Source organism: Pleurodeles waltl, chromosome 6 (genome assembly GCF_031143425.1).
Source record: "Pleurodeles waltl isolate 20211129_DDA chromosome 6, aPleWal1.hap1.20221129, whole genome shotgun sequence".
Lineage (NCBI taxonomy): Eukaryota > Metazoa > Chordata > Amphibia > Caudata > Salamandridae > Pleurodeles > Pleurodeles waltl.
In genome coordinates, this window is record NC_090445.1 from 324308836 (window position 1) to 324334665 (window position 25830).

The following is a 25830-nucleotide window of genomic DNA, read 5'->3' on the forward strand; positions in this document are numbered from 1 at the left end:
GCTTTAAAGCACCTCACCACATACAATTTACAAGTTGGCAAAAGTCGGATAAGAGATGATTCTATTATGTGAGTTAGTCCATCTGCTGAATGTAAAGCAAACCCCTTGCATGGAAAATACTCTGCCTGTAATATTCAGGGCCTGAACAGCAGAGACCTTTCAACATGTGGCCGTCACTGAGGGGTCCGGTCTTCAGCTGAAGAACTAGATCAGCTGATGGTTGAGTCGGTAGGCAAACAGGTCCACCGTGAAGGGTCCCCATTTGTGGGATATTGACGCAAAGGCCCCGGGTCCAGCTTCCAGAGGCTCAAATTGTGGAAATGGCAGGATTGCCAGTCTGCCACTTGGTTTGCCTGACCCGGAAGGTATTCCGCCATAACTGAGATTTGATGGACCAGGCAATGGTGCCAGAAGTCCTTCGCCAGGTCAGACAGGGTTTTTTACCTGGTCCCTCCAGGTGGTGATGTAACAGAGTGCCGAGATGTTGTACTTTTGTGGAGTATGCACAAGTGAATGCTTTTCTTGGTCCAACTTCAAAATGTAAAGGTACCGGCGAGGAGCTCCATGCAATTGATGTGTAACTTCTTTTCTTATTGTGACCAACTTCCTCGTGTGGAGAATTCATCACAGCGAGCGCTCCAGCCTGATCTGGCGTCAGACTCAACAATGAGGTCTGGACTGGATCTAAAGATCGCTCTCTCATTCCTCGACTCCATGTGGGAGAGCCACCTCTGAATCTCCTCTTTTGCGTCTTCCGACAGGGGCACCAACTGGGAGTACGTGAGTCCCTTCTGCAAGTGGCGGACCTTGACGCACTGCAATGCGCGATAATGCAGCGGCCGTAGAAAAATCACTTGGGCGGAAGACGAGTCCCACCAGATGTGCTAGTTGACGTAGAGAAGTGTACTGCCTGGAGAGTGCTTGTCACAACTTGTGCCAAATCTTTGCCAGTTTCCACAATAGGAGGCACAAGGTGGTCATCAAGGACTCTATCACAACCCCCAGAACTTTGTTGTTTTCGAGGGGCTCATAAGGGTTTTTGTTTAGTTGATCACAAACCTGAGACCCTCCAGGAGGTTCACCGTTGTCTGTAGCTGCAGAGATCATTTCCTGGGGTACTGACTCATAATGAGCATGTCATCAAGGTAACTTATGACCTTCATCCCCTGTACGCACAGGTGTCCTATCACAGGTTTGAGGATGTTCATGAAGCACAAAGATGTCGAAGATAGACTGAAGGGGAGCATGGTGAACTCAAATGTTTGGTCTCGCTAAAAGAACTGAAGGAAGTACCTGTGGGCTTGAAAAATCTGGAGTTTTAGATGTGTCCTTCAGATCCATATGCCGCACCATCCAGTCGTCAGTTGGAGTACGTCCCTGAGGAGATGGATCCCTTCCATCTTGAAATAGCAGTACATCAGCCATTTCTTGAAATCTCTGAAGTTTATTACTGGTCCTTAACCCCCACCCCGCTTGTCGCCTGAGAAGAGGTTGCTGATGAATCCATTGGGGTGAGGATTGGTCCAACACAATACCCCTTTGTAGAGAAGGGCCTCAACCTCCTGGTGTGGGAGACTGCATTCTGCCAGGGAGAAGGTTAGCAGCCTTGGATGCGCCACCTGATGTGGCGACCCCTAACATTTTATCTAGAAGCCCCTGACTGTCTGAAGGACCTATGCATCCTTTTTGAGGTCCACCTACTCATGGAAAAATGTTGCCAGCCAGCCCCCTACCTTTAACTGGGAAGAAGGATGAACACTCACTCTTATCAGCCCTGTTAGAGGCCTGACCTCTGGAACCGCCTCTGCCACAGAATCGCTGGCCTCTGGTGGGTTAGAAGTTGGCAAAGCGGGGCTGATCTTTGTACTGCCAACTCCTGGAGCCTGGCCCCTGAAGGGATTTTGTGAGGAGAAATGGTTGGCCGAATGGCCCCTGCTACAGCCGGCACCTTGGAAAACAGGAAGATTGGCCCTTGTCTAGGGATGCGAAGGTTGCCACAAACATCCACAGCTCCTTGATGAAAGGGTCAGTATAGAGGTCTCCCTGGGCTACAGTCTGTGCCTTAGAAGATGCCAGATCACCCATTTTAAGGTACACTTTTATTAGCAAGGAGCAACAACGCTCTATGGAAAGGGCGCAGTTTGCGTTCTCTAAAAATATAATGGCTGTTTGTGCCAAGCCAGAGAGTGCACCTGGAGAGCAGTGAACCTGAGGGCTTAGTCTCTTCAGCCATGTCCAGTATTTTGGTGACTGGACCCTCTACATTCAGGAGTTTGTCCTGGCACAAACGCCAAAAACAGTCAATCCCATTCCCAGGCTCTCTAACAAATTTATCCAAGAAGGTGGCATTTTGTTATCAATCTTGGGGATAAGCACTCCTTCCCCCTCCAACAAGGGTCTAGGATATTCTGATCGCAGGTGGCTGCAGGCCTCTTTTTCAAGGGTTTTGTGCAGGCGACCTGCAATGTATTTGACCACCTTCTCAGCTGAGGCCTTTTCTACTGAGCGAGGGTGGACAATATCATCTGGCTCCAGCATGTCTTTTGCTGCATCTGCAGGACTGGAATCAGAGGTGTCGGGCCGGTGGGAGGGTGCCTCAGCCGGGAAGGCCCTGCCTCATCTGAGTCCCCTTGAGAATCGTCTCCATCACCATTATTACAGGCACTAGGAAAGAGGTCTAGAAGAGCATCAGCAGCCCCTGTTAGTCTGGCTGAGGTCTAGGAATGCGCCAAGAAAGCTCTCTTAGGACACCCAAAGGCGTCTTGATCCACCCCAGAAGGCTTTCTTTTTGCTCATGGGGCCCCCAGCTCTGGGTTCTTGTGTATTGTTCAGAAAGTTGCTAAAAAGGTGCTGTTCAACAGTGGCCATGGCCTCTGAGAACGCTTTCTGTATTTAGGCATTGACAGCCTCATAAATCCCAGGGATTCCAGATAAAGTTGGGGAAGTCCAGAGGCCTCCATTTGTAAGGGGTTAGTACTCCTCAGAGGCCAGGAACAAAGCCTGCTTTGGGAGGAGGTCTTGACACCTCCTCCATGCAGGATGTGCATTCCAGGGCGAGGAGCTTGAGAGGGTTAGCCGCCTTTATGTGACCCAGGTCTCTCCAGATGGTGGAGATGACCACTCCCCTGTCCTTACCCCACTTCTTGGTGGCTAGACAGGCGAGAAAATTAGTAAGATTAGGAGGTGTGTCCACCTCCAGCCAGTCCCACCCCTAAGGTGTACTTACTGATGTGGATACCACTTTTCAGATTCCTCCATCTTGTTTTGGATGGAATTAGGATTCTAGGGTCAGAGATATGCCCACTTCCCACTGGAAGTGATCATATAAAGGGTGTAGACACCCTAAAGGTAGGCAGCCCATTGGCTGCTACCGGTCACTCCCCTTAATGCTCCTAAATTGGGCAATTAGGTGGCACCCCTGAATCCAAGAACTCAGATTCGATGGCTCAAGAGAAGAAGGATGAAGAAAAGTCACAGCCTGGTGAGAACAGCAGAAGAGCTGAGAACTTCTGGTGCAAAACCCTGCCTGCTTGCAACTCTCTTGGCATTTGCAACGGAGTGACTTGTGCTGCAAGCTAGAAAACTACCAAAGCTTTGGGTAGCCTGCCAGCACCTCGAAAATCACCACCTGTCTCCCTTGGAGTAGAGGTGTTACTTCCCTGCAGTCCGCAGGCACCGACGAGCAGACTCCGGTCCACCACCTTGCAGCTCCCTGGCCCAACTGAAGCCACAGATGACCCGGAGGAGCTACTCTGCTCTGGAGGACCAGATCTGACTCCCCTCAGAGTGTGAAGACACCAGGATCAACCCTGGGGGTATGGAGCACCTTGCACCAAGGACCAGCAGTGAGAGTCCAGTCTGGATTCCCACTGCACCACGACAGAGCAGCCGTCAAAGGACATCTGTAGCACTTTGGCCCACTTCATGAGTTGCCCAGCTGTCCTAATTTTGCCTCTGGCAGCGCAGCCCAGGTACTGAAGAACCAGCTGTGCCCCCTTGATCTAAGACCCTTTGCGACCCACACCACTGTTTGGGAGCTCTCTGACTTGTCCCAAGGTGTCCCTGTGCAGTCTATTTCCAGGTGTCCCCCCCTTCACCATAGCGGGCCCAGCTACAACCTCACCAGCTTCCAGTGAAATTCGGGTAGCTCCAGATGAACTATTGGTAGTACTTTGGACCTTGGCCTACTACAACTCCAAACCCTAAAGGTGAATCCTCTGAAACCGACTGTACCTATTTTTATGCTTCTCTGACTTTTCCTCCCTTAAGATTGCATCATGCGTAAAAGCGCAAAGGTTTGTTAATTTTACTTACCTATGACAATTCATAACAAAAACAGTACTTACTTTGAAACAAAGTTCTTGCTTTCAAAACATATAGAAAGAAGTGTTATTTTTCTAATTTGGTCTCGGATGTATTCTAAACTATTTCCAATCCTCTTGTGGAATTTGGTTTGGGTCAAACCTGAGGCAAGCTTAATAAGGATATTATTAGAGACTGCCTGCAATTAGACAAATGTTCTGCTATCCTTGGTTAACCTATGTAGAATCTCTTTGCACATGGAATTAGATTGGTGTTTCCTCAGAGAGGAAGGAATGGCGAAAACTGCGATGCTTTCACATCAAGTGCATTAAAGTCAGTAGAAATATCATATTCCACAACATCCAAAAAAAATAACTTTTACGATGGATAGTTAAGACATTTGAGACGTTCTCCATACTGATTATTATTATACATACTTGGAGGATATAACATTTATTTTGAAAAGTTACAAAAGGACTGCTTAGATTGAGTATCAAATTTCACATACACAACTTTGACATAGCATATATTCCTGGTGGTAAGAACAGGATAGCAGACTGTATGATGTACGGCAAGTTCATGTTTGCAGGGTGAGGGAGAGGAAACATTAAAACAAGAGAATTTGTAATATTTAATTGGTAGTGTTCAGGTATGTAACAAAGATCTTGTGGCTGAAGAAGAGAGACAAAATCTGATTAGGATCAGATCATGTGATGCTTTACTTGTTAGTTACTGCCATTTGTGCCTCATACATCTCCATAAAAGAACTAGTGAATAAGTAGTAAGCCACATCTGCAAATCCTGAAAATTCCTTTTGAGGCACCTCTGACATTCCTGCTGGAAAAATAGCGTCTGCTGCCTCATGTCTTGGGTGGCAATAATTTTCTGAAAGTGTTTTGGGCTATCTGTGTGTTTCTTCTCCTCACAGCTGATTTCTCATAGGGCTCCTTCTTGGTTGGACCCCCACAATATCTCATTAACTTGTATTGCAAAAGTCTTCCTGCCCTTTCTATTACTTGGAATTGCTCCCAAACTTCTTGATAAAAGTCAACTTTCTGGGATCAGCTTCTAGGATGGCAGACACTTAACTAGATAAAGAGCGGCTGTGGTGCTCAGACCTGCGTTTTTCCCCACTTTCCTATCCACAACTTTCTCCAGTTGGCATTGGACCAAAGCCACAGCTTTGGGAGTCCAGTTGGAGGACCTGGGCATGTACCAGATCATCTGGATTAAACATGTTCGGAATCATCAGGTTACAGGGGCGTTATAGTTAGGAAACAGAATTAAAAACATCTTAGAAATGAACTAAAAAACAGAAGGTTACAGAGACATTTGAACCTAACTATAACATCCCTGTAATGCTTTTTTTAGTGGATTTCTAAGGTTCTTTTAATTATGTTTCCTAATTATGATGTCCCTCCTTTTTTAGGTCGAGCTCACAAGTGCTTTGACCTGTTGTAAGTATTGTGGACTTTTAACCACGCCCATGTCACGCCTATCACTTTCACTCGTTTGTGGGCTTGCCTTTCAAAAATCACTTGATGTCATTGGTAGTTGCTTTACATTTGTCCCCCCTTGAGGCTGTTTGTGTCACACCTTGCAGACTGCCCCTGTTATATGGATTATTGAATGATCGCCTGTATACTTCAACGTGGACAAACTATTTTTTTGTCCCTCCTCTTCGTGCTGCATGGCAGCCATGTTGCTCACAGAGCGAACAGGCACAACAGCATGAACTCAATTAGCGGTATTGAAGCGCTGGTCACATTGTTCACAGTTACCTAATCAGAGTAATTTCTTGTGGCTCTCCCCTTAAAACACTTGACATTGGTAAATGCTTTACATAAAACAGAAATCCTCAAAGCGAAAGCGGCTCTCCCAGCACAGCGGGAGAGCCAATACTACAATAGTCACGACTCGGGAAAACTCAATCCATAATGCTTTGCAAGCATGCCTTTTCACCACGTTTGCCCATAACTCAGCCTGTGGTGGTCTTAGAACAATAGGGCCACCATCAAAACATTCAGCACGATGCACTCTTTCTGTCATCTTTAGGTCCCCACACATTGTTAGTGGGGACCCCAAAATAATCTCTCCAACAACTCAGTCTTTTACAAGCATTCTCATGGCTTTAACTTTTGTCTTCAAGCTGGGAATAACTTGTGTTTCAAGGGCCTTGTTTGTAACATTATTGCTATAGACCTGCGACCCCTGAAAATATGTAATGCACTAAGCCCTCCAGGGGCTACATATATGGATATTCTGCATTATTTATTTTCATTTTAATTTTTGTTTTATTTATTGCCATTTTCTTTTTATGATGTTATGCCCCATAGGGGCTAACTATATAGTTACATGACCATGTTTCTTACAAATGCTATTTTCATTGCAGCGTCCTCTAGGGGCTGTTCTAAGCATCACAGTCATATCAACATATTACTACAATATTCATGGCACGGAAACTTGCCCCATAATGCTTAATAGGGCATTACATTTACAAAACATTTTTGCTCATAACTTAGCTTGTGGTGGTCCTGGAACAATGGGGCCACCTTCAAAACATTGGCCACAATGTGATGTGCTCTTTCTGTCTGTCATCTCCTGGGTCCCCACACTGTTAGTGGGTACTCCAAAATAATAACTCCTCCCACCATTCAATGTCTTTAAAGCTTTCTCATGGCTATAACTTTTGTTTTATAACTAGAAGTTTTGTTTTAAAGGCCTTGTTTGTAATATCATTGCAGTAGGCCTCCTAGCACTAAAATCACCCCCTAAGGATATGGTTACAATGCATTACTTTCTCCTGCTTTTTATGGTGTTATGCTCTCTTAGGACTAACAATATGGTTACATGACCATGTTTCTTACTAATTATATTTTGGTTATGGTGTCCTCTAGGGGCTGTTTTGAGCATTGCAGCTACTTGGCAAAAGTTTATTTCTGATAAAGGTTTAAATGATATTTGTATATGTTTGAATAGTTTCTCCTTATTACAATTATAACAATAATTCAGGCCAATTTAACATCCTTATTACACTATGACTGTCTGAACACTCTTGATATGTTTGGCGTGACCTTCTAGTTTATCTCTCCTCTGTGGCTGTCTTGTGTCTTTTTTGTGGAATTGTGTTAGCCAGCCAGCAAATCTGATAGTAGGGTGGTTAAAGTGGTATTCTATTACAATTAGCATGGCAGATTTCCATTAGGATGCTAATTGGCAAGATTTTCATTTTTTGGTGCAGATAGAGGAAGAAGATAAATGGAAGTGCTTTAGTTATATGCAGGGCCACTGGAATTATTTGTCAGGAAAAGACAAAATTATGAGGCAGGGTTGACCAATTTATGTGGCAAAAAAAGTCCAGTTTTGAATTTACAATGCCAATAGCTCTAACTCAAGCAAATGCGAGACCTATTGCATTGTAAATGCAGCTTTTCAGTGAATATCTATTTTTTTTTTTTTTAACGTAAAGTAATGTTTAATTACCATACCATAATCCAACTGCTGCTGCGCATGGTCTTCAGCCATGCGTGGCAGGATGTTGGTCACAGGCCGTGCTGCCAACCCCCTGCATGCAGCTTCCCCACGCTGAGGGTCTGGGAGTGGCTGTATACGTGCGTTAATAGGTATGGCTGTGTAAGTCTGTGACTGGGTGTAGTAGTGGTTTTGTGGGTGTGTGAGTGGGTGCATGAGTGGCTGTGGTGGTCTGCGACTGGGTGTGGCAGTGGTTTTATGAGTCTGTTAGTGGGTGAGTGTCTGTGTAAGTCTGTGACTGGGTGTGGTACTGGTTTTGTGGGACTGTGAGTTGGTGTGTGAGTGTGGGGGCACGCTGAGCACCACAGAGGATCCTCAGATCCTCTCACACCCTAAAAAAACAACACATTTTTGCACAATTTCTTGCTATGAGGGATCCCTCCTAAACACCCCCATCAGTCAGTCAAATGGGGTTAGGGTACCTCTAGCCTTACCCCTTCTATCAGTTTATACTTTTATTACCCCCAACCACCCCCCTCCCTTGAGACTGAGTGCCGATACACAAAATGGGAGCCGCAATTTCCCTATCAGGTTGTGGCCAGCCAATCATGGCATGAAGGCACGTAGATCGGCATCTCTAGATACACATAAATCTTTTTTCTTTAATAACTCCAAATCTCCTGAACAGATTTACAACAAATTAGAAAAAGATTTTTCTGGACCAAGATCTAGCATTCTGACAAATTTTGTGTAATTCCATCTAGCGGTTACGGCTGTAGTTGTGTCTAAAATCCCTATGGGGAATTGCATGGGGGAAAACCGTTTGGGACCCCCCTTTTTCCCATTTGGTGCAAGGGAGCATCATAAAAATAATAATGAGATTGGGCAGCTTGTCTAAGAATCAGGCTTTATCCCCACCCAAAAGGCCCCAAACTTTTTCTGCCACTACCACCTTGTTTGGTCAGTCTGGAGCCTAGCGCACCCCCTTTTCAAAGGCAAGCAGACGGAATTTGTGTTTTTTGTTGTCATATGTGCTGGGAGAGAGCGGAGTAAATCACAATTCCCTCTTACTTGCTGTTAGGACCAACAGCTTTAATCATGTGCATGTAGCACCACTGGGTTGCTTGTAACGTCATTGTACTGTCTGCATTTCAGGATAGATATTCCCAAAGTTTGATATGTACTTGATGTTACCAATGCTTGTTCCACTATATAGTTGTTTTCACCAATTCTTGTTAAACACATGTGACTGTGTCAAGTCCTCCTGCCTCTAAATGTGGCAGGTTCACTTGTTTATTGGTTGCCAGGCAACCACCACGCCCTCTAAGGTCTCCAGGGAGCAGCTGCCTTGTGTTTTCAAAGACATGAGTCATGCTGGCTATAAATATTCTTACTGTGCACATGACTCTGCTTGGCTTTCTTCCTGTCTGGCAAGGAAAACCCTCTGCACTCTGGAATTCCCTCCAGACCCTACCCGCTGCCCTCTCGACTCTGCTGACAGCAAGGAGCCTTAGCAGAGATCTTCTGGAAAGAACACACTTCTTTCAGCTAAGTGGAGCATGCTGTCTGGAATCTGTTTCTGTAGAATTTTATTATGGTAGCTTTGTTTTTGGTGAAAGCTGAAAACTGAGACTGATTGCACTCTAGCCTTCTTGAGACTTTGAAAGGCCTCTTCTAAGGACACACAGTTGATGTATGAGTGGGGTATTGATGAGGGTTGAATAACAGATTTAGCGTGGGGGCCTTGACAACTTTTGCTGTGTAACTGAGAACTGTGACAGAACTTCACTATCCTCCACTTGTTTATTTTTGTACTAATAGTGATTACGCAGTTCAGTGCTAGGGTTACTTTATATGTGTGTTTTCTTGCTTTTGGTATTGCAACTCATTTTATGTTGTAGATTTACCATAGAAAACCTAATGTGAAAGTGCAGATCTATGAAAGAGACTTGCTTAACTTCCTAATTTGTTTAGAGACATTCAGATTTCGTCATCTTTTGTATATATATTAATCTGTGAGAAGAGAGAGAGGGCCAAATTGCTGATATTACCAGTTGAGTGTGCTGTGATAACCAAATTAGACAAATTTAATGAGATCAGTGTATGCCTTTTTGAATGCTGTTTAATGAGACCAGGGCATGCCTTATTGAATGTTGTGAAACAGTCTCTTAATAGCACATAGCTTCACCAATAGCGTAATTCATCACAGAAAGACAACTTCCAGGGGCTCCGCTGACAGTCCTCCATTGCCTGTCTCTCTTTTTCCAAATTCCCTTCCCTTTTGGGGCACCCACCAGGGCTCCTGGTGCAATCAGCAGCACCGAAAGGTGCCTCAGGAGGTCGGGAGAACAGTCATCAGCTCTGCAGACAGCCTGGTTTTCAGGTGAGTGGCAGTGCCCCAACATTTGCCATGATATATAGCTGCACTGTTCAGCCTCTGGATCAGCCTGCAGCCAGGGAGTCCCACTAACCCTGGGTATTTCTAAAACCTAGAGATCCATGGGAATCCAAGGTGGTGTGACTTGTGTGGATGCCATCACTTTTTATTACCCAGAATGCCCTGCAATCATCAAGGTATTGGTCTAAAATGAATATTTGTCTTTTATTTGTGATAGATAATTTTGGCACTTTTAGGCAGTGGACGGAGTCCTACCACCTTGCCCTCCCAGACTTCTGCCAGTGCTTCCCAAGTGTGCATAGACCTAATGCCCATCACTGGAATGGACCAAAACTGTAACCATGTTAAGACCTCATTGATACCAGATTGGCTTCATACAGACTACAATTTAGCCAGTACCTGTCACAGGCGATAGGCCCGCCACGCAAGTGGGGTACAGTTTTAATTAGGAGAAGTGTGGGAACATTGGGTTGTAGGAATTATATGGATTCCCCCTGATTTTGGAACTTTCCCTACAGAATTGTGAGGTAAATGCAGAGCTTTTGCCAAAGTTTGATGATCACAAGGCATTCTGGGCAAGAGATTCCCACAACTCAAACCACCCTGGACTCCCCTCAGTCTCTAATTTTCAGAAATATATGGGTTACTAGATTTCCCTGGTTGGTGCCTAAGCCTGGGACCAAGTGCCACAGCTATCTAAATTGTTAGAATGGATCAATCTTAAAGGCAAATTCTTGATGTTTCCATGTTGCCTTTCATGTCTCAGGCAATAGGCCCAGTCACTCAAGTGGGGTACTATTTTTTTTTTTTTTAACTTTATTTAATGACAGTTTTTGCAGCAATAACAAAACAAGCCACAGATAGTAGTAACATAAGCATCCAGCATTCTGCATCTGGGCAGTACATGAGTAACAAAACATGCAGAAAATTAAATATGAAGGGGAGCAATTAAGTAGATAAAGGCAAAACATTTAAAGAGTCAAAGGAGATTTGGGTAAAAAGAGAATACCGACCATTTATATACAAAGACTATAAAAACTAAAACAGGAGTTCAGCCAAAACGGGCGCCAAAAATAAACAATGTCCCCACCATTGAGATCAATCGGAAAGGAGGTGACGTGTAGTGTGAATATTGGGATCAGGAGAGGCTGGCAGCGAGACTGGAGCAGTTGTTTAATAGATAATCTCGAAGCGACTGACATATATCTTTGGGCCTAGAGGCTATTGTTTGCAGGGATATGTACAATTCAGAAGTCGCATCACAGTATGACATGATTTTCAACCATGCAGTGATAGTGGGAAGTCCATGACTGCCCCAATGCAGTACCAATTGAGGCTTGGTCAAAAGTAGCGCAATGGCAGCATGCCCCCTTGAGCCACTGGGTAACAGCTTGACGTAAGCCAGCAATGCCATCCTAGGATCTGGGTCAATGGGATGCTCAAGTAGATGGGACAATGTGGCATAGACTTGTTCCCAGTATGTTTTTATCTTCGCACAGTTCCATGTGAGATGAGCAAAATCAGCCTGTTCCGCTCTGCATTTGGGTCAGTGATTGTGGCCTGGTGGGGTCCAGCTTTGCTAGCGCCTTAGAGGTGGTATAGGCTTTGTGTAAAAATTCGTAGTGTAGGAGTTTATGTATGTGATTGTTGGAGACAAGTTTGGTACCAAGTTTTATCTCCTGTTCCCAGGTAGCTCGTGATAGCTCAACACCAGTAGGGTGCAGCTGCACAGAAATGAGGTATAGGCGGGAGATGAGGTTTTGGCTCTCCGGCGCAGTGAGCACTATTGAGAGTGGGGTGAACTCTGGGGGTTCTTCTGGGTAGGAAGATAAGATGTCACGGAGTATATGGAATATAAATCCATCCATGTGGGTAGCAGGAGACCCTTCCCACAAAAAGGCTCTAGAGCTAATCGTGCAGTTGGAAAATAAGTCTCACACTATATGCATATGATGTATTGTGAGTGTTCGTTGCACTAACCGTTCTCTAGTAAGGGGGAGGCAGGGGTTGTTTGTAAGTGGCAGGTGGGGAGAGTACAGGGTAGGCAGACTCAGTTGGAATACAAGTGAACAAACCAAGCCCAGTATTTAGTGGACAGTGTCTTTATTTCAATAGGATCCTGAGGGAAGCCGTGTGGAAGGAGGAAGGAGAGAGGAAGATCAGAGACCTGAGCACGATCAGTTTTAAGATAGGGGAGTCTAGATTCTGGGTGGTACCAGTAGTAGGCAAAGTGTGATTGGGCCATCAAGTAGTATAGCTGTAGGTCAGGAACCCTGAATCCTCCACAATCGTATGGGAGTGTTAACATGCTCCATTTGATGCATGGGTGACGCCCGGCCCACATCAACTCGTAAGTAATCCTCTCAGAGTGTTGAAAAAATTGTTTGTTAGGGCAATAGTGATATTTAGAAGTAAATAAAGAAAGCAAGGGAGAACCACCATTTTAATGATGGCCACCCGCCCAGCCATTGTAAGAGGCAATTTGATCCATCGATCTATTTGAAATGAGTCTCTCAATGGCAGGGTCATAGTTTTGTGACTTTCCTCAAAAATTGGGTCCCTAATTAGGCCAGGCGTTAACTAAGACATTTTGTTTTTATTAAACTTCTATTTATCTATTGGCTGCTTTAGTGTGAGTGATAGCCTTCTGCTCTTCCACAAGAAGCATATTGGCACACAAAGTAGTTTTGTTCAGTGCCAGGAACTAATGTGGCAATCGGTGGTGTAACAAAACTGGAGGGGGCTCCGCTGCAAAAAACAGAGAGGGGGGTTCCCCTCTGGACTTACTTAGGCCACGTGCTATGCTGAAGGGGTCCCCTGGAGCTCAGGTCCCCCTCTGCACTGCAGGGGCTACTGGGTCCTTTGTTACGCCACTGGTGGCAATGTGTGCTTTTTGAGACCAAAAAAATGTTTGTTTTTTTGCTTTCTGCCAGTGTTTGTTGCAATGGTGAGGGCCTGGCAGCTCCCACAACTATAAAGTGTAACAAAAGCTATGTCAAAACAAGACATGCATTGACGAAACCAAAAGACACAACAAATGTTGGATCAGTTGGCTTTGCCAGTGCTTGTTTATTTTGATGTTTCCCATAATCTTGTTGAAAATACACAGATTTTCCATTAAGAATATTTTTGTGAAATACGAGCATGCATCAACACATTTTACTCAATGATGCTTCAAAAAAATAGAACCTAAAATTTCACATAAGCAAAATGTTTTTTTTTCCCTACATTTTTTTCTGGACATTTTATTTTGAAAGCAAAGAATCATCACTCTTGTATCCAAGCTTCTGCAAACATTTGCATCTAATCAGAGAGCATTCTTGGAGCATTATACTTGGCCTCATGTTGTTAAACGTGTGTGCACCTTTTTTTCTGGAATGTCAGAAGTGCAGTGTAACTTTAAAATATTTATTTAGGGCACTTACCCTAATTTTAAAGACTTTTCATTATTGAACCATAAATACAAGTTCAAAGAGCATTAACATATTGACACATATATTACCTCAACTGCAGACAGATCCCTTTCCTGTAAACTGGCAGCCAAAGGGTTTGTGGTGCAGAGGGTTGGGCCTACTTGTCCCAAGGACAAAATAAACATGAAAACTTGTTGTCCTTGACTCCAAACAATATGTCCTGGGCGTCGAGCCATAGGAATTCCACATCCCTCAAGGTGGCAGCACGGAAGGACCATTCAAGGGAGTGAAACGCTATTTTAGCATTGAGTAGTACTGCCACTGCGGGGATAGTGGGCGAAATCTGATTGATGACTGCAGAGACAGCACAGAGATTGATGGAAGTGGAACGGTGTGGAATAAAGTAGGACTGCATGGGGGAGAGGATACGGTCCATCAGTAGTGAAAGACGTGTGGCTGTTACCTTAGCGAGGATTTTGTTGTCATGATTTAGGAGCGACAGTGGTCTGTAGAAAGTGCATTGGTGAGGAGATATATTGGTTTGAGCAGTAGGGTAATAACGGCTGCACCCATTGTAGGGGGAAGGATGCTCGTTTCTAAGGATTCTGCATAGACCTCTAGCAAGTGTGGAGCCAGGATCGTCTTAAAGGCTTTATAAAAATTGCCAGTGAAGCCATCCATTCCTGGGGCTTCTGAGCTGCCCAGGGTGTCGATAGCTTGTATAATTTCCTTGCAGGTGATGGGAGCTGCAAGAAAGTGCTGCTGTCCTGGTTCAAGCCAAACCATCGCAACCTCAGCCAGGTATTCGGCCAGAGCTGCGTCACTGTACCCCATCCAGGATGTGTAGAGGTGTTTGTAATAAGTTAAGAATTCCTGAACTATGCCCAAGCCATCAGTAATGGCTGAGCCGTCTGACCATTTAAAAAAATAATAATTTATTAAACGTTACATCATCTGGTCGCCAAACCAGGTGAAGAGCATCACTGTACATCAAGCTAATGAATAAGTCATCAATAAAACCCGCATATTGCTATAACTCTTATATTCCCACCCTAACCCACCCTCCTAAGCTTCCAATAAGGTTCCATAATTTTCCAATGATAGATCCAGGATTTAGCCATATTCACACTGTTCCATACTGTTATTATGCTCATTTATTTGTGAGTACTCGGGTTGATAACCATTTCCTAATCTGAACTGTGACGTCATTCCAGTCCGGCGTCCCCAGATGGAGAGGTGTTGAGATGCGTACCGTCGTATTTAAGCAGGGTTTTTGTCGTTTCCGACCATGCCCTTAATATTTCTTGTGCTTTTTTGTCTTTTCTTGTCCTTCGCAGATGCACCTTTTGGGCTTCCGCAGCCCATACTATCATATCTGCTTCCCAAAAAGCCCTCTTCAGGGCCCTCGGGCTCAGCCAGGGAATGGCAATGCATCGTTTTGCGACCACTAGAACTAACACTGTAAAGTGGGGGCAGTGCTTTGTTGGAACGTAGCGCCCATTACGGATGAGTGATGAGTCGGCGCCCTCCCACCATCCGCAACAGGGTTACCAAAGTTTGAGTGGGTGCAGGTGTGTCAGGGAATATAGGCCACAACTGCCAAGCTATCGCTGCAGTTGGCCTTTCCCTACATTAAACATGTCTTGGGCTTGTTGGAATGTAATAAATTTGTCATCGAGACAGAGATCAGATATCATCATACAACCACCCTCCTTCCACCTAGTCACTGACATTAACTGGGTTATTTAGATAAATGGCAGTATAATCCAGATGTACAGATCCGGAGCATATGGCACCCTCTTAAAGACTCTCCTGATTACCCTCTCCTACACTCTACCGATTAACCGGATCAGAATGGGGAGTGTTGCGGTTATGTGCATTCCCATCATCAGGAGTTTTCCCAAATGGTAGGCCCCATGTGTTCCCTCTGGCAGTTATCTTTCCCAACTGGACTCCCATCTTGCAAATGTACTGTGTGTTGTAATTGGGTGGCAACAAAGTACAGCTCAAAATCAGGGACTTCTAGACCACCCTTTTCCCATTCACTTCGTAGAGTGGCCAGGCCTACCTTATGATGTTTGCTATTCCACAGGTCAATTATTAGACTGTCTATCTCCTGGAAGACCAAGTTTGCAAATTTCAAAGGAGGACTCCTGCATGATGTACAGACATTGTGGTAGCGCTACCATTTTCAAGAGGGCTATCTTCACCACTTGGGAAAGATGTAATGTATTCCAGAATTGTATGGAGAGTTTTAATTTCGTAATCACTGAGCCACGGTTGTAGTCAAAGAATTTGTGCTCTTCATGTGTAATACGTATGCCTTGATATTTGACCCTGTCTTTTTTCCACGGGAGGCCTTCCAAAACCTTGCTCTCTGACTCCCGACCGACCATGTCACCCAGCAGGAATAGACTTGATTTCCTTACATTGTCTTGTAGACCTGAGAATTCCCAGAATTCCTGCATTACTTTTAATAGTATTGGGACCGAGATGTCACCATGAATTGCCTCAAAAGTTATTGGACTCTCCTGGTAAAGTTTGGGAAGATTTGTATCGGAGTACCTTCATACTGGGGGAGGGGCATGAGTTCGGACATATTGGACGATATGATCCCTATCCCGAAGTTCGAATAGTCTTGCAGTCATGGCCTGCGGCAGGGCTCCCAGCCTTGGCTTTAGACCTTGTGATATGTGAGCTCTTTCTAGAGAGAAAAATGTTGATCCTTCTGTGGTAGTGACTTATTACACCACCTTCCGGAGATTTAGGCGTATGTGGTTAATATCCATTGCCATCAAGTCCATTTTGGTTTTGAGTGCTTCTTGTGTGTCATGAATTACTGCAAGAATTTCGGAGGAGGCTTGGGTAGCGTTGTGGCTTACCGGTGACAGGTGATCTGAGACACATACCAGTAGTCTATGCGAGTCCAGACCTTATATGGTGCCGAATAATATGTATAATCTGGCCCAGAAGGGTGGTGGGACCAGCATGCGTCAACTAGTTGGAGAGTGTCTAGAAGATCTGTAAGAGTGCTGAGTGAGTGTGGCTTGGATACTTCCATGGACTCTAGCAGTGGAGTGCAAGTCATGAAAAGTCCCCAGCAACACATCAGCCGGATAGGCATGTATTTGAATGGACAGGGGGCAGAAAAATCCTGGGGCATCAATGTTAGGAGTATAAACATTAATTAGCAGCATTGATTTGTCTGCAAGTTTCCCCAGAACTAGTATGTAGTGTCCCTCATGGTCTGGGATGCATTTTTGTAGGACAAACGGTAGGTATGTCTTTATGTATTAAAATGCAGACACCACATGAGTATGTACTGAAATGAGAGAGGTATCGGTTAGTGCCCCATTGGGAGGCATAAGGGTAGTCCTGTTTTTGGGGCAAGTGGGTCCCTTGTAGAAAGGCCAATTTGACACCATGTTTGATCAAGTATGCGGGGACTCATTCCCCGTTCCTCTGATCATTGAGGCCCCAGATATTCCATGTTAAGCAGGAAAATATAAATGGTGATCCCTGAGCTATAGATGATGGCATCATGGAAGGAAGGAAAAAAAAAAGGTGAATGGCCAGAAGCAGAACCCAGGGATATTCAATGTGAGTGCACAAATGTGGCTATAACAAAAAGAGCACACAATTAGCAAACCCAATCCACCCCCCACCCACACCAGTCCAATCGGTGGACGCCTAATACCCAAACACAACCGACTAACTATTAGGATTGTGGTGTACACCTAGGGGGTGTGACAACGCCCAGAAGGGGAGCCATCGCCCAAACTGATGGATCTATTGTAATCGAATGTAATTCTGGAAGTGCCATCAGAGTCAGAGCAAAGGAAATCAACACTGCAAAAGAGGTCCCATATAAATCTTATGGGCAATAAAAGAGATCAGACCACCATGGATGTGACCGAGTTCCTTCATAAAAGTTAACCCGGGCCCAGCGGGGAACAATCTAAGGCTGACGGGAAGTCCGTCGTGCCACCAGTGAGGAGCTGCAGTGTACTGATGATTACTCACTGAGGGGAAAAGGGGAGCCAGAAAGACCCCCCAATCAGGACTACAATTGTGAGTTTTGTGACTCCAAAGAAGGGGAGCCAGCAGCTGATGAATGGGAAGGTGAGGGTCTGTCCGTCCGATGTTGTTTACAAAATTTGTTCTGATCAGCCAGGGAAGGCGAACACGTGATAGTGGCCATCCACCTCCACCCGAAGCCTTGCTGGATATACCATACCATATTTGAAGCCCCATTTCTGGAGAGTCTTTTTCACATTGGTAAATTTGCGTTGGGGATCCTGCACCAGCTGTGTGAAATCTAGATATATAGATAGGGTGGTGCCTTGATAATGCACTGGGCCCTGCTCCCGTGCTAATCACAAGGCTGTGTCACCGTCTCTGTCTTTAACAAGTTTGCCAAATAACTCTGTGATGAGCTTCTCGACGAAAAGATCCATACTACCAGTGTTCGTGGTCTCAGCCAGGCCAGTAATACACAGATCATTGCTGCAAGACTGGGCTTCCAAATCTTCATTATTCGCAGCAATTGTTTTAAGAATTCTCTCCATCCTCTCCAGTCGTTTCAGGGTGCCAGCATTACCGTCATCAAGCTTGGAGATCCTGTGATCTGCACCCTTAATTCTAGTAGCATGGCTGTCTAGGCGCTCACTTAGGTAATCAAAGCGGTCAGATAGTGCACCATGATGTGCATCAATGGCCTGAATACCAGCTCTGAGTTCAACCATAATCGCTGCAGCGCTGCTCGAGGGACGTACCTCGTCAGTGTCTGTAGGAGGCCCCATTGCTCCAGGGGTTGAAGACTGCCGTCTAGTGCCACAGGCTGCAACAAAACTGAGCTGCCTCTGCTTAGGGTCTCTGCAACCCATCATAAGAGGGGGATCTTGTGCCCTGGCTTGGAGAGGTGTCTTCTGGGGAAAGGATGCTGCGCACCTGGGCCATGCAATTCAAGGGTGGCAAGTTATGTAGGGAGAGAACTAAAGATGAAGAATCCCTCGTGGTCACCACCTCTTCTGGAAGCAAGTATTGTCCATATGGCTAGAGTGACATCCTCCAAAAGGGCCGCTCACAGCAATCGTACGGGAATCAAATAAAATGTAGATCAGGTCAGAGGTTCCATTCACAGCATTAAGGTGAGGGGCATGAAGCAAAGGCCCATGTTGCCTGGGTAGTACCGCGATGGCAAGCCGATTTGGAGGCAGCGGCCTGCGTCAGAGGTGGCGAGGGGAGCGTTGCCAATACAGTGGGTAGGCCACCGGGCCCATGTAGTACTCACCGGAATACCATAGTGAATCCCGGTGGCGGGGCCTAGCAGACAGTGGAATCACGATGCCGTGGACGCGGTTGCCGCACGGAGCCTCCAGGCCCAGCCAGACACATCAGACACTAGCACGGCCAGCAGTGCTGCCATGCGCGCAGTGTCTTCCATGACACAGGGACAGGGGCCACCAGGGACAGGCAGCTCGGCAATAGCTCAGCTGTGGCTGGTCCAGTGGGGAACAAGCGGCAGGCATTATGGCTCCAGGTAGGCAACAGTGAACACCACATACACATTGGCCCCGCCCTCGGGGTCACCCACTAACCCTGTCCCTCTGGGGCCTCCAAGAGCCGCAGTGAGAGGTGCAGAGAGTCCCCAGCCCATTGTCGCCTCCAGTCTGGGCAGTGCAGCAGTTCTGTGGAAAGCAGGCAATGGCGGGCATTTACATATAGGTTTGGGGCCCTTTCGAGCCAGGATAGTGGCCGATGTTAGTGTTGGAAGGGCAACGGTTCCTGGGGTCTCAAAGCCGCATGGCCATAATGGTTGGCGGCTTGGCCACACCCCACGAGGGTACTATTTTTATTAGGGAGTATGGGAACGCAGTTCATAGTAATTTTCCTCATGAGAAATCACTTGAATTGCCATCCTATGGACAGGCTATCTTCCTGATCGTTCGTTGTTCGCCATGTGCTACAAAAGGCTATTCTCTGACCCTTTTGGGCACCTATATAATACCATATGCACAAGGTGCACAAAAATATAGCAGTATGCGTCATTCAGTTCATATTCTTGTCAATGCTAATCCACTTTTCATCACATTTAAAAGAAATAGTTAGTTACTCTATGCATTTGTTTCTTTTTTTTTTTTTATGAAAAAAGCTAGTTAAAAGTGTTATTTGTTGCCGCCTTAAATTTGATCATGCAGTTCAGAAACTATATGTTTATATGATCATTTCTTTCCTCTTATGCATTTCGAACCTTTTTGGTAGCCCTTCATCACAGGATATCTGCTTATACACTAATCAATAAGAAACAAAATATTTATAAATGGTCACAACCGTATGAACAGCCATGCTTGCAGTGACACTACATGTTTTGAGTATTGTGCAGTTGGATAAGTATGAACAGTATCTCAGGAGCAATGTACTTTACAAGCCTGAACATTAATGCCAAATACTTTAAAGCCCTACTATCTTACATATGACTCATCTGTATCTGTCATTCAACGTCAGCTGAATGTTCATGTGTCCTCAAGTAGTTTCCATGGGTGTCGCCGTTGACCCATCTCTGGGGTGCATCTAGCAAACTCGGTAACATTACTAGAATAATGCTAGAAGAGTACCTCCTAGCTAATCCTGGCAATTGTCTGTGATGGGGGTAATCTGGTGCTGTTTTTAGTACTCTATCATCTCCTTATGCGACGATTTGAGTAAACATATTCAGTATGACACAGATGTGATCTTAGCACAGCAAACATTTTGTTAGTGCCATTTCTAGTAAAAACAATATATGTTTCCTTGCTCAGCACATTTTTTCTCAATTTGCAAACATCCCTAGAATGTTGCTATATTTTGGCTAGATAATTTTTTGGTTCATTGGTCATTCATGAACCAAGAAAATAGCTAGCCAAAATATAGCAACGTTAGGGGAATCCACCTAGGGTACCTTTAGAATTCCCAACATGTGGAGAAAAGAGGACACATTTCGCTTGGATTTCTTTTGTGGAGAAAACATGATTACGAAGGCTTAAGCATGAAGTGCTTCAAACATCAAAACAGATTTCAAAGAGTGGAGGGAGGAGAGACTCCTCAGTTAAGGGGTTAATAGGATAAAACAGTTTGTTGAATATAGTTGGCAAAAATCTTTGAACTTAAACAGTTTGTACCTCACTGCACTATTTATGAGTGCTACGTTTAGGCTGTAACAGCACTTTATTGAAATCTAGCATGATGTTATTGATATGTACCTCCCTCAAATGTAGCACCATATTTAATCAGTACTTGTAGTTGCAAAGACCTTCTGTGATGGCTCCTATAAAATGATGGCAGATAAAGGCTGCAATACTCAGCCTGCATATAACCTCCTACATGTGGCGTTGTGGGATTGACCATCTCCATACAGTACACAGATTACTTCTTGCTTGCAACACTAATCTTTTTGCATGTTGGTGACCAGAAACGAATAGCATGCACACGAACAAAAGCCACGTTGGATGCAGCAAGCGGTTATAAAGACTTGCAATAAGCAGCATGCTGAGGGCTTGCAAATGGCCACCCATAATCCCTTCCGAGTTCATTGAAACCATCCAAGTTACAGTTTTAACAGCTGCTTGAGACCCTGAATCACATTCAGTGCTGAGTCCCAGAAATCTTTTCTGCTTTGCAGAGCAGTACGCTGATACCTGAAGCAGCAATACAAGAAGCAGCAATGTATTTTGCGGTGCAAGGATTCAGCCTGAATGGTGATTGGGGGGCTCTTTTTTTCTTTTTTAACACATGAATACCCCACTTCACAGGCAGCTGCAGGCGTGTAATTGATTGAGCTACTTTGACAGGATTGTAACATGTGACTTGCATATTACACCAGGATTGCTGTAATAAAAGAATTAACTCACTGAACCATCATACATAAAATGGATCTCTGTGGCCTATATGTTACATGCAATGCTCTACAGCAGAAATATTCATGCTCTGCAGGTTTGCACCAGAAGGCAAACCTGGTAGGTATCGTCCTCTGCCGCCACGCAAATTCTCCTATCCTCAGGTTATAGCAACCTATGTTGATTCAAACATGTGAACAGATATAATACACTGATCATTCCAATAAATATATTAACCACCAAGCTTTCTTCATAGTATTAAAACCCTCAGGTTTGTGATATAAACATAGGTCTCTACAGAAGGCACCTTGGTCTCTACAGAATGCACCTTACCCAACTAAGCAGTCTTAAAATGACGACGATGTCACTCAGAACCCCAGAATGAAAAAACATCCCTGTTAGTCAGCTAGCATCTACAATTGTGTTATTTATGCATTTCGTCCATTTATTCTCCCCTTTCAATAATCAGCTGTCCTGGGGTAGAAGGCACGAGGGATCCGTAAAAAACATGACCTTGCCTCTTTCAGCCTCCTACTCTGTCTTACACCTGGCGCCTGGTGTCCAGCCACTTCACTACCCCACCTTGTTGCCATGCCTCCCGTACACGAATTAAAAAAAAACATGCTTGGCATTCTGCCACCTTCCCACACTACCCTCAACATTCCTTACCTCTCCCACTCCCAAACATTAAAAAGTACCTATTTTTCTGGCACCCATTCCCACCAGACACACTATATTTACATTTCCCAGTCCTAAAAATACTGGTTTTGCTTTCTCCCCTACCACACCATCCTGGCCATACTTCCCACCAAATCCATTCTCCCTATTCTTCATGAAGCTGAGAGCAGATGTTGCTCTGACAAGCATTTTGAGAGGCAAGTTACTTATTGGTTTCTCTAAGAAAATAAGCAGTCTCCTCCTCAACCACACCAAACCGGTTCTGAAACCTGCTCCCCCTCCCTCTGTGTTGGTGCCAAGATGGCTACACTGTGCTCTGCGATCAAACGGCCTCTCTTCCTCATGTCTCTATTTACACTTCATTGATTTGGCATGCCTCGCTTCCGCTGTTTTTTTTCCTTCAAATTAATGAAGTTCTTACACACTCCCCAATTGCCCTTCCTGAGAAAGAATATATCACGTCCTCACACCCAGGTCATCCTGCCAAAAAGTCCAAACAGCTGTGCTAGTTCTGGGAGCAGTTCTCACACTTCATTAAGGAAAAAATGCTGATAGGGCAGCTGATGGTAGGCTAATGCCATTTAGCCTAGTGTGGCTTCAGGCATAACTTTTTAAAGGTATTTTTCCTGTATATTTATCACAAATCCAACTTCATCGTTGAATTGAGTTTTTAATAAATATTAAAACTGTAGTTGAGCCACTTCTGTAACTTAACCCAAACAAAAGGTGGCAAAATTAGCATTCTAATTGCACCTTAGTTTATTTGATAGGATTCGCTACAGTCCTGTACAGTGAAAATAGCTATTGGAAGCTAGCCTCTGTAGGAACACACCAACAACAAATTCTTATGTTCTGCATCGTAGGATTTTCACTGATAGTCCTAACGTAGAATAGCCCTGTCTACGTGCGGGAATCAACCTAATGCCTACCTGTGACATGCCAGCTTTAACTGCACTTTATCTGTAGAAAACAACTGCAATATAATTATGATAGCACACCATGTAACAATGTAAAATCTAGATTAAAAAAAACTTTCTGCTACTGCCCAGATAAATGAAGGGAAAGATAGCTGTCAGGTCAATTTCGATGTCATTGACTGCTAAACAATGCCATACATCATCAAAGCATTCAGTCCACATTCATAGACACCAAAATAACACCACATGTCAGCACCAATTATGCCTCGATCACTGTTACAGCAATCAGTGTTCATCAACCCATTCCATTTCATCAAGATAAACAGTTGGTCCTGGAGAAGAGCCTAGCACTTCCAAGAGAACAAGTCTTGTTGTTATTCCTGCAGAAGATCTAGAATAGTTTCCAGGTCTTCAGTGGGTTTTCACACCTTCAGCTCTTTTATCCCCACAAGGATCTAAACTCCTATTGGTTGTGAGTCCAACACAATTGGCTACTCCTAACACACAGTCTCTAGAAAGGCATAAGCAGAGGAAAAGAACTCCATCAATGTTTCAGAGTTCAGCTCAATACTACTCAGATATGTCATATAAACCGATCCCCCAGCATCTCCTCTACACCACTAGAAGATGATGTTTTAACTTTTCAATTTGTACTCATCAGGGGAGCAGCTGAATTAAACATTAAAACAGTCTCTATCGTCATGGAGACCTAGCAGCAGAGGGCTTCTCCGTGACCTGTACTTCCACTAGTTCCAGGATTTACAGAACTAGCAGATTAAAAATTCCTGACTCTGGCTACTTTGAAGTCAGCAACACCACAACTTATTAAGATTTATAAAGCAGCAGAATAGGATCCACCTTTTCTCAATCGGGAACCAAAACTGGATTATGTCATTGTTTGCACAATCAGCAGAAACACACCTCTGCACCAGAAACTTCATTTTCTACAGAGAGGGAAAACAAGGAGATGGATGAAGGGAAAACTACAGGCAGTGATTTTGCACTTCTAGCAAGACCATACTTCCTTGAAATCTTAAATAAAGATCTGCTTGTTTTGACTTGTTGATGCTACATATCTAGGAGCAGCAAATTACTGTCACACAATCCCTATCAGATAGGTCTCCTGGTTTCGTCTCAGTAACTTCAAGCCAGATGCCCAATAGAAAATTTAGAATCTTCTGTTTTCAGGCTCCATTCTCTTTGGTCCTTGTGCAGATGAGGAAATGGAGAGACTCTTAAAATGGTAAGACTGGGAGAGAAAAGGTTTTTTTCAGCTCTCTATTGCACCACAGACATAACAGACAGTACCAAAGGCAGATGGGTCTATGCCTTAGTGGCCCTATTATTCCACAACAACAGCAGCATCAGTATTTGTGGCTGTCCTATTGATGCAGATGCCATCATGCTCAGCAACCCTACAGAGACTACACTGCGGCAATATCTCGTTCTCAGCAAAATAAGTGATAAGATCAACATTCCATCTGTGCTGTTTGCCACTCCTTTGGGAAGGGAGTGTGACGAAACACCTGAAGGACTGGAGAAGACTCACCACAGACTAGTGGGTCCTACAAACTTTGCAGACGGGATATACCATTCAGCTTAAGTCTCCTTCCACCCTTAAATCCACCAAAAATGGCATCACAAGATGATGTACCTCAGCTACAAATAATGGTTTCATCACTTCTCCAAAAATAGCAATAGAATCGGTTTCTTCATCACAACCAGCAAAGGGTATCTATTCAAAATATTTTGGAACACAAAAAGGACCCAAGCGGGAATTCCAACCAATATTGGATCTGTGATAGGCCAACGGATATATAATGCCTCAAAAAAGAGGATGTTTTTTCACTGCAACAAATCTATCCCCAATTTATGAAAGGAGATTAGATGTGCTCTAAGAGATGCTTATTTTCACTTTCTAATTGCATTTAAACACAAACTTCCTCGGATTTCTAATTGGCAAAGACCTCCACCAGTACAAAGTTCTTCCTGCTAGCCTCAGATCTGCCCCAAAAATGTTTTCAAAATTCATGGCATTATTAGCAGGCTTTCTTCGCAGGAAGAAGACCTTCATCTAGCCATATTAACCATGACTGGTTAATAAAGGGTCCCATAGCCATAGAAGCAGAAAAATACTTTGACTACACTGTTGAATTATTAGACCACTTAGGACTGCAAGTATATCTGGAAGTATCAGTCACAACACCTGCTCAAGTACTATGTTATTTGGGAGCATCAATAAATACAGTAACAGGAGAAGTTTATCCTTCGGAGGAAAGAGTACCTTCCATTTTTCAGAAATGTCTCCACTACTACCTGTCGCAAAACCAACAGTGAGAAAAGTATCTTCTCTCTTAGGCCTTCTGCCTTCTGCATTTGTCTGGTATCCAACACTCTCCTCTACATGAGACCTCTGCAACAGTGTTTAGAAGACCAATGGACACAAGATCAAGGAAACTGGGAAGACAGGATTTTCATGATTCAACAAGTACAACAATCTATCTAGCAGTGGTTAAACAAATTAAATCTACTCAAAGGAATTCCATTCCATCGAGTTTGTCCAACTAAGACTATAGTGACCAGTACTTCTCTCTTTCGCTGAGGAGTGTTGTAAACCATACCATGTGTGTGGTGTGTAGATGTATGGTGTGTAGACCTGCATATAGCATTATGTAACACAGCTGGTTGCTCTATCACTCATCTTTTAGTTGCCCTAGGCTGCGTGAATTCCCAGAGTGCGCTCGTTGGTCCCTTTTCACACACTCCATGTGTGTACG

The 25830-nt window shown here is 44.4% G+C and overlaps 1 protein-coding gene across 1 annotated transcript in view; it reads left to right on the forward strand.

Annotated features, from left to right (window-relative positions):
• The window catches only part of NEDD8 (NEDD8 ubiquitin like modifier), a 90074-nt gene that overhangs the window by 8740 nt on the left and 55504 nt on the right, over window positions 1-25830 (forward strand). The window lies entirely within an intron of this gene.